This window comes from Silurus aristotelis (genome assembly GCF_946808225.1).
Source record: "Silurus aristotelis genome assembly, chromosome: 8".
Lineage (NCBI taxonomy): Eukaryota > Metazoa > Chordata > Actinopteri > Siluriformes > Siluridae > Silurus > Silurus aristotelis.
Window position 1 is genome coordinate 23,754,989 of NC_139581.1, and position 10,501 is coordinate 23,765,489.

The 10,501-nt window shown below is 40.7% G+C and overlaps 1 long non-coding RNA gene across 1 annotated transcript in view; it reads left to right on the forward strand.

The window, feature by feature from the left end:
* The first annotated feature begins 9,964 nt into the window (after window positions 1-9,964).
* Window positions 9,965-10,501, forward strand: part of LOC310729455 — a 1,168-nt gene continuing 631 nt past the window's right edge. Inside the window, exon 1 of the long non-coding RNA XR_014534565.1 lies at window positions 9,965-10,501. This exon is cut by the window's right edge and continues 94 nt beyond it. This is a non-coding gene — a long non-coding RNA (uncharacterized lncRNA).

Genomic DNA, 10,501 nt, shown 5'->3' on the forward strand with positions numbered 1-10,501 from the left:
CCATTCCCCCTCAATGTGAAATGCATTGTACAGCCACGCTTATATCTTCTGCCCTAAAGCAGGTTTAGCAGATGGGTATAATGGATTACTTGAACCTTACTCATTTAAACTGGATGGTGTTGTTGTAGCACGCCCCCTTACAGTTGCTAAAAATGGTCTCACGGTGGTGCGTGTCATGAATCCTACTAACAGCCCTTTTGTGCTACAGCCTGGTATGCAACTAGGAAAATTCACCCCAATAGGCCAGGATGATGTTTTTGACAGCTCAGGTTCTGTGTGTAATGTTTCTACCCCACCGGCAGTGTCTCCTGCAATTGTGCTGGAGGTTAATAGTGGGCACCTATCTGATTCTCAGCTCTCTGAGATAAAATCACTGCTGCTTCGAAACAGTGACATATTTAGCACTAGTAACACAGATTATGGTAGGACGAACCTTGTCACCCACAAAATCAATACTTCCCATGCAGCCCCAGTTCGAAAACGGGCCTACCGCACCTCATCACAAATGCAGGATGTGATTTAATCACATGTAGATCTCACATTTTGACACCCACTGAGAAACGATGGTCAGCCTACGATAGGGAGTTTTGGGCCATTGTGTGGTCCATTCGTCATTTTCGCCAGTATCTGACGGGCAATTCTTTTCGCATTATTACAGACCAAAGGCCCCCGCTTAGTCTTAGGCAGATGGTTTTGGATGGTGATCCCTCAGGGTGGGCTCTGGAAATGTACTTGTACAATTGGACGATTGAGCACAGACACGGTCACAAACATGCAAATGCAGAAGCAATGTCTCGTCGGCCTGTCAGAAATGTTCCGATTGACTCTACACCTAAGGTTTAATGTGTGAACTTTGTTTCGGCTTGCACCCAGACTGATGTAGTTGAGTCACAGCTTACCATGCCTCCACCCGCGAACCAGTTGGCTAACACTGATACCACATCTCAACAGGTCTCACCCACTACAGCTTTTATGGCGAGGGTGGAACCGCATTGCTCAATCTCTGTTTTCCCTAACATTTCACTTTTGGAAATGGATAGGGAGGATATTGCTCAGGAACAAAAAGCTGACCCTTTATTGAGCACAGTGATTGATAGGATGTTAGCTAAGTGCAGACCACCATATTCTGAGCTAAAAGGCGCCTTACCTTTGATTAAGCAATTTTGGAAAGAATTTCCCAGACTTGTGTTGGTTGGTTCTATTCTTTCCCACAAAGTTAGAGCCCCACCAGGTGATGTACATTTTCAAGTTGTGGTTCCACAGAACCTTCAGCTGAAGGTATTTGAGAATTTACATGGACACTCTCTCACTGGTCATTTCAGTGCACAGAAAACCTTCAGCGGGCCCAGGTTAGATGCTTCTGGCCTTACATGTCTAGAGACATTACAAAATGGTGTCTGCAGTGCCAGGCTTGTAAAGCAAGAGGGCTACAAACACCAAATCAGCAGGCCCCTATGCAAAACATAGTTACAAGCATGCCTTTTGAGAAAGTGGCAGCTGATTTGACAGAGTTGCCTGTTACACAACGAGGTAACCGGTACATTCTTATGTTAATGGATTATTTTACAAAGTTTTTGAATGTATATGCACTTTCTGATCAGCGAGCGACTACCGTGGCTAAATGTTTGTTTGAGGATTATATAAGCTGTCATGGTTTACCCCAAAAATTTGCACACAGAACAGGGTCGCGAATTTGACTCTGATCTAGTTAAAGAATTGTGCTCTCTGCTTGGAGTAAGCAAAACACGTACTTCACCCTATCATCCTATGTCTGACGGGCATGGTAGAACGTGCCAACAGGTCTGTCAAAGATCAACTTGCTTAATATCTGTACACAAAAGGTGGTGAATGGGATGAACACTTGAGGCAAGTTGAGTTTGCATACAATACAAGTGCACACTCTTCCACTAAAGATTCACCATTCTTTTTGGTTCATGGACGAGAAGCTCGTCTCCTTGCTGATTTTCTTCTTGGGGACTGATGTATATTTCGGGTTGTGTAGGAGTGTAGCTGTTGCTTGGAAGAAATCTCTGGCGACACCGTTTTTCTTGCAAACCAGGTTTATTCACAGAAGGTTCAGCATCTTGATACGAGCATCCAGGATCTGCTCGGAGGGGTTCAAAAACACAACGAACCGTCCTCCCGATCTAACGTCCTGTCTCGTCTATATATATCTAAACCGTTGCTATTGACCGCATCTCAAAACATGCAAGATGTAAGTGAGCTCATTTCTCCACAATGTTTAGCATAAGGAACATCACCACATATGGACAGTTGCTATTGTCTTGTTATACAGTCAGCTCGTAAGGGATTTCAGAAGCTGCACGTACACCCTCCAACAATAACTTTTGGCCCAGACTCTGCTATAAACACTATGGTCTTTCAACATCGTCTTGTAGGGAAAAGATCTGGCCTGCATTCCCGCAATACAGAATAAAGTCGAATAAAGGTACTACATATTTCAGATATTACATATTTCAGATACTACAGGACACTCCAACATTTTCCAAAGCTATGCCTGGATCCCCAAATGAGTATGCACATTCTATGCTCATGCGATTGCGCTCTGCCTTTAATTCAGTGGCAGACAATATAGAGACAGCAGGAGCACAGCAAAAACACTACTATGACCATAACTTAAAGCACACAGCTTATCAACCCAATGATCTTGTATGGGTTGATCTTCCAGATTTAACTAGACACAAACTTGCTCCCAAATGGGCTGGTCCATTTAAAGTTGTGGGAGTAGACTTACCTACAGGTGATATTGGTGTGACCTATGAAGTGCGGGATCAGGTAGATCCTAAGGCCAAGTCAAGAATACTACACTACAACCGCCTTGAGCCTTATCGGTCCATATTGCCACCAAACTCTGAAGGAAACAGTACTAATGTGCAACCCCCATCCATGATTGGAGCCCCACCACTCACTGTGCTTTCAGGCTCTCGTCCTTATGCGTACCAAGAACCTAGCATGCATGAACCTTTGATGCCACCTACACCTACTCAAACAACACCATTTCCTTCACCTGCTCCTAGTGTTGAGTCTCCGGGTCGGTATTGAACGAGGTATGGGCGTTTAGTGCATCTTCCTCAGCGCTTTAGAGTTGGGGTCTAAATGTGGACAATGGCGCTAACACTATTAGAACCATGCTAGTAATGAAGTTGACATATTCCACAGTATGGGTGTTTTATGCAGTTTAAATTATTTCGTTCTTAAAGTGTTAATGTTCACTGCATGATATTTGTTACGGTTGTGTTTACAATGACATGTTTATGATTACAGTTTGTGTAATGTATTTTTTTTTTCTTACTCTTCTCTTTGTTTACTTTTTTTCCCCTTCAGTTTTGGAAACGAGGACGTTTCTTTTTCCTAAGATGTAGTGTAAGAGTGAAAATGTATATGCTTTGCCAGGTGCTTTGGGAGCGTGAGTAGAGGAGCACGAGAATTGTTTGGAAAAAAAGAATAAAGTTGGAAAGAAGAGCTCGTCGGTGTCCGTGAATGTTATTAGAGAAATAATATCACTTTAGTTTTGTTAGTGTTAAGATGTTTTTCACACTGTTTCACACACATTTCTTTGTCTGTTCAGTGTCTATAGAATATTTACGATGTTAGTCTGTAAGGTAAACAGGGAGTCCTTATCTGGGCTCACACATCTCCGGCTAGTATATCCTTTTGTCTAAACAGGAAACAAGTTTAGGACAGCCTTTTCTCTGTATGTGTATATATATATATATATATATATATATATATATATATATACGTTCTGTGTCTGCAATAAACCAGAAGAGGAAGAACATTTGCTGCATTCTGTGTGCTGTGTATTTCTTCTTCTCTGGTATCAGAACGGCACCACGGGCATAACAGGTCGTATGGAAAACCTCTCCAAGAACTAAGTTTCATTTGGGCATGATAAAAATCTAACAGTTTTGGTGTCAGAAGTGAGATACTTTCTGGCAATATCCGAAGGGAGATCACGCATTAAGGTAAGTTTTAGGATACATCCTTGTTTGCAGGGATTGTCCCGTTTGCCAGCCAATAGGGCTGCATGTGTGTTCGTGTCTTGGTTATGCATTAATTGAGTAATTAATGATAATGTCCTTTGGTGGGATGATTTCGTAGCGACATTGTTTTCCTCACCTTAGATGTTAAGATGCAAGATTAGAAGAAGTTTTTTACGGTCTGTCTAATATAGGCGATATTGTCTGAAGTATCCAAAAGAATCCACGATAATTTTTATATGGCCGAAAAAAATAGATAAATTAAAAATTTATTGTTTAAAACAAAACAAAAAAAAAAAAGTGAGAGAAAAGAGAAAAGGAACTAAAGAAAAACTGACATTTTCAAAAGACTTTCAAATTTTTTAAAAGACTTTAATCTTGTTTTGGCTTTATAGTCTATTTTTTTCTCCTAACTTACAAAATTTGTGATCCAATTGGAGAGACTGGATTACCTTTTTTGTTTGAAGACTGCGATCCCCCTGGTGCCTAGCACAGCTGTGTTGTCTGAGTGTTAAGTGTTGTGTGTCTGTTCTTTGTCCTGTGTAAAGAAGATGGGTCATGACATTTCTCGCTTACTGCCGGAAGAAAATCCCAAAGATTGGATGTATAGGAATAGTGCTCGTTATTGAACTAATCCTTATTTAGATCATTTGGCATTTTGGAGTGAAATTGTGTCACATCTAGGTTTCTACTATGGTCTAGGTTAAGTTAACCCGTTATGCTCCGCACTGCAACAGGAAGTGGTGCATTCCAGCCTCAGCACAAAACTCAAGGAGAAGGAAAAAGGGGAAGTTCATCTATTAGGGAATAGATAGAGTTCCAATTTCATGTCCTGTAACTCACCTTTTGCTTGTTGTGACACCGACTGGTACAATTTTTTATCATAGCTTTACAATAATTCCAAATTCGCCTTTAAACCTTTTAGGAAGAGATATAATGCACAAGATGGGAATTGAGATTCTGTTTTTTGAAACCAATGTTTCACTGTCTTTTCCTTCTGTCCTCATGCTCTCAACCGAGCCACAGCCACATCCGGAAGATTTCTTACAGGGTAGTACAGAGGTCCTGCCTGATGAACCAAATTTAGGTAAAGTTAACCCTAAATTATGGGCCTCCCACAAAGATGAGGCAGGTTTAATCCAGGTAAAACCAAATCATGCACTCATGAAAACACACCATTCGATTTTCGTTAAACAATATCCATTGTCAAAAGAGAAGAATGTTGCCATTGCTCCAGTTATTGACAATTTATTGTCACAAGGTGTTTTGATCGAGACACATTCACCTTATAACACACTGATTAATCTCATCTTGAAGGCAGATAAAAAATGCTGGAGGTTAACACAAGATTTACGTGAGATTGATAAAATAGTTTTTCCGTTAGCTCCTTAGGAGCCCGATGTAGCTACCATTGTTAATTATATACAAGCGACTCACAGTTTTTTACTGTGATTGATCTTTGTTCTGCTTTTTTCAGTGTCCCTTTGGCCTCAGAGACGCAGACACTTTTCGCGTTTGCCTATAGGGGACGTCAATTCACCTGGACCTGTCTTCTTAGGGTTTCGTTGACTCGTCAGCCGAATTATACTAAACCTTTTCACCTTCGTGTGCACGAACGTGGTGGTACGGCTGCGGGGATCCTAGCCCAGGAACACGGTGACTGATATCGCCCTGTTGCGTATCTTTCCAAATCTTTAGACAACATAGCACAAGGGTTGCCTTCGTGCTTGCGTGCAGTGGCTGCTGCGGCTCTGATGGTCCGGGATGCTGAGAAAACGGTGCTGTCACATCCTTTAATACTGTACACCTCACATCAGGTAACAGCTATTTTAAACAACCTCAATACACAAGATATGATAGCACAACGTAGATCTGGTTATGAAACCACACTCTTGGTTTTGACGACGCACATGATTGCCTTAAACACATTGAACAAGAGACCTCTTGTAGGCCTGATCTTTAAGATACGGCCCTGGAAGTGGGGGATTGCCTATATGTACAAGGTACATGTTCAAAACCTTCTGATGTGTATTTATGTTCAAAACCTTCTGATGTGTATTTATGTGGATATGCGGTTGTAAGATTATCTGATGTAATAGTTAAAGCTAAACCATTACCATACACATCAGTACAAGCTGCAGAGTTGGTGGCACTTACAAGAGCATGTCAGTTGTCTGAAGGTAAAGTAGTGACTATATACACTGATTCTAAGTATGCTTATGGTGTTGGGCATGATTTTGCCGAAACATGGAAGCAAAAAGACTTTAAAACAGCTGATGGAAAGCCCATAGCACATTTTAATCTCATAGGCGACTTTTTAAAAGCTGTTCAACTCCCTGCCAAAGTGGCCATAGTTACACATATGCCACCTGTAGGAAATTTTAGATACCTGTTGGTTATAGTTGACAGATTCAGCAAGTGGCCAGAAGCATTTGCATGTGCGACAGAGAATGCTAAAACGGTTGTCAAAATATTAACGAAAGAGATCATCTCTAGGGGGAGTGGTGGCTCCAGCGGTTAAGGCGCTGGGTTGTCGATCGGAAGGTCTGGTGTTCAAGCCCCGGTATCGCCAAGCTGCCACTCTTGGGCCCTTGAGCAAGGCCCTTAACCCTCTATGCTCCGGGGGTCCCTTACGAGGGAAATATCAAGGTCCGTGACATGGGGCCGCCTTCCCGTGGGCTCACCACCTGCAGGAGGGACCGTAAGGGACGGTGCTGTGAGGATTGGGCAGCAATCGAAGGCGGGGGCCTGCTTAGACTGCTGCTCGCGCGACCCGAATTACGGATAAGCGGGAAAAAATTAATGAATGAACCTTTTCCAACCCCATCGGTCAGGGGACGCACTGGCATTTCTTCCTTAGGTAACCTGGAAGTGATGGTGGAGGACTAAGTTTCTGCCCTGGCTGAGAAATTGAATTCTATCAGTGCTGATGTCTCATTAACTCTTCCTCTGCCTACAGATAAGCCAAAACACCCTTTTGTGCCTAATCAGCAGGTCCTGATAAGAAGTCTGAAGCCTACCAAGGTCGTTGAGCCGAAGTATCTGGGTCCAGCGACTGTTCTAGCTGTAACCAGAACTGGAGTTCTGACTGATTTTTAGCCACAGTGAATACACGCAAGCAGGATCAAAACAGCACCCACTTATTCTATTCTATGCACTAATTGGTCTGTTGGCCTAAGAAGCCTGCCTAAGTGAGTATTTAGGGCTGAAACAGTTGAGAGCCCACGGAAAGATCCTTTCTTTATAGTAGAAAGGGGGTGAAGATCTGACTCACTTGACTGTTTAGCTTACCCTGATACCTGCTCTAGGTCTAAATTCTATAACAATATGTGCATAGTTGTAACTAGACTCCGAATTTTTCTTATTTTCTTAAACACATAATTCAGAGAGTATACTGTTACGTATACTTTATAATACTGCTTATAGACATATTGAACAAGCACTGAGAAACAATTGTCTCATGACGTCTTGGAGAACATGAAACAAATGCTGAACAAAGTTTTTTTGAGAAGATTAAGAGTTTGTTTACAAGTGTTGAACACTATTTTATTTTAGGAATGATTCTTTTATTGATTGTTGGAACTGTACTTTGTATGTTGCCATGTTTGATGACGATGGTAAGACAGGCCATAAAGGCCTCGATTGGAGTGGTGATGATGAAGGATTATATGCATGTTGGGAAATAATGAAATGGAATCTGTATGTTTTCTCTGTTCTGGCACCGTTCTGGTGGTGGAATGAACTTTCCCTAAATGTCCGTACAGCAGAGTCCCTGATTATCTTCAAGCAACGACTGAAGACCTACCTCTTCCTAAAATACCTAAATTAGCACTTTCCAAGTTTGTAGAATTCGAGTTATATTTATATTAATTTGTAATCTTGCGTACCAGTGTAGATTTATTCATTACTAGAGATTTAAAGCACTTTTGTACGTCGCTCTGGATAAGGGCGTCTGCTTAATGCCACAAATGTAAATGTAAATGTAAATGTTTTGTTTGTCTTTATCTTTTCCATTTGCAGTTTATGTCACCGATTCTGTTCCCTGGATGAACATCCTATGTTTTGGTGTGTGATGCTAAATCATAAATTATTTAAAGTGGCCATTGTTAGTGTTAAGATGTTTTTCACACTGTTTCACACACATTTCTTTGTCTGTTCAGTGTCTATAAAATATTTACGATGCTAGTCTGTAAGGTAAACAGGGAGTCCTGATCTGGGCTCACACATCTCCGTGTGTATAGTATAGTATATCCTCTTGTCTAAACAGGAAACAAGTTTAGGACAGCCTTTTCTCTGTATGTGTGTGTATATATATATATATATATATATATATATATATATATATATATATATATATATATATATATATATATATATATATTTATATTTATATATATACGTTCTGTGTCTGCAATAAACCAGAAGAGGAAGAACATTTGCTGCATTCTGTGTGCTGTGTATTTCTTCTTTCCTGATATCAGAAAGGCACCACGGGCATAACAGGTCATATGGAAAACCTCTCCAAGAATTAAGTTTCGTTTGGGCATGATAAAAATCTAACAAGTATCCACGCACAATTCTTACACTAGCTTTATTGTGGCTGAAGAAATTGCCTGCGCTGCAAAGTCTTTTTTCAGAGGGTGCATTTTTGAAGCAGTGCATGCTGAAGGTCTGTGAGCAGGTGTGTCCTGACCAGATACAGACTTTTAAAAATGTCAGTTTATCAAGAAACACCATCGTGGACCGAGATAAGGAACTAGCAGGAAACCTGGCAACACAGCTGGCCAAAGAGACACGCAGCTACATAGCTTTTTCATTAGCTCTTGATGAAAGCACAGACAACATGGATACAGCGTTTATCAGAGGCGTCAAGTCAGATCTTTCTGTCACTGAGGAGCTGTTGGATGTAGCTGCCATGCATGGGACATTTTTGATGCGGTGGGAAAGTCCGTAAGTAAAAATGCATTGCCATGGGAAAAGTTGGTGGGATTAACTACAAACGGTGTACCTGCAATGTGTGGAGGAAAAGCGGGCTTTGTTGGACTAATGAAGGAGAAACTGCAAAAAAAGTAACTGTCACACGCCTCTGATAACGTATCATTGCATTATCCATCAAGAAGCTTTGTGTGGAAGGGTGCTGGGGATGCATGATATAGTGACCACAGTCATGAAAACAGTGAACTTCATTCGGGCTTGTGGCCTAAATCATCGTCAGTTTCAAATGTTCTTGCAGGAGATGGGCTCGGAGCTTGGCGACGTGCCGTACCATACAGAAGTACGGTGGCTGAGTAGGAGCAAAGTCCTCAAATGATTTTTTTGAGCTTAGGGAAGATATTTCTCTTTTCATGCAGAGTAAAGGAAAACATTTGTCTGAACTGTCAGATCCAAACTGGCTGTGTGACTTTGCTATGTTGTGTGACATAACCAGAGGTGGCAAAAATACACACATCCTTTATTTAAGTAGAAGTACAGATACTCATGTTTTAAAATACTCGGGTAAAAGTTGAAGTACTGATTATACTTTTTTACTAAAGTGAAAGTAAAGAAGTCTTGGTATTTGAGGTGTGGCTTTATATGCATCCACAGGTGTGCCACCAATTAACTCAAATGGAATCAATTCACCTATCAGAGGCTTCTTAAGCTCAGAATGAAATCATCTGGAGTTTTTTTTTTGTTAAAAGGCACGATAATCTTAGTGTATGTATACTTCTGAATTTGATTAAAGTGATAATAAAAATACATAAAAATCCCCCCTCGCTCGATTCTGACATTTAACAAATGCAAAAAATTTGATTTAAAACAGAAAAGGTTTACTCTGATTTAATGTATGACAGTAAAGAAATAAAAGTTTTTGTGTTTTTTTCTGAACTGTATGTAAATATCTGGTTTCAACTGTAGATAGATAGCCTAGTGGGTTAATGTCAGGGTCCCCACAAGGATGAGTTTGAGAGTTTGATTCCAGGGGGGTATTCCAGAAAGCTTGGTTAACTTACCATTTGATAAATCATAACCTCTGGGTTGATTTACCCCAAACAGGCATACCATGAGTATGTCGGTTCCAAAACACCTGAGAAGAGTTAGTTTAATCAACCTCCAACTGGTTACCCAGAGTTAATGCGCGTGCACGGTGCATATATAAAGACATTTTCAATGGATCGCTGATTTCACGAGTCACCATGGAAACTCAAAGCAAAAAAAAGATAGCTGCGTATTTCACAGAGGCGGAGTTGGAGGTTTTAATGCATGCTTATGAGGAGTTTAAGCCAATAATATTAAAAAGAAGCAATACAGCTGCATCGGCTAAAGCAAGAGAGTTGGCTTGGCAAAAAATAACGGACAGAGTAAATGCGTGAGTGTATTAAATTACAAATTTGGTATTGGCTCCCGTTTTATTATAATGCAAAATAATGAAGTATGACTTATACATCCTTTTGAATATGTTATATCACTATGAAAGCATTTACTTTTCCTGCCATTTATTTCTTTAGTTTAAAATAATA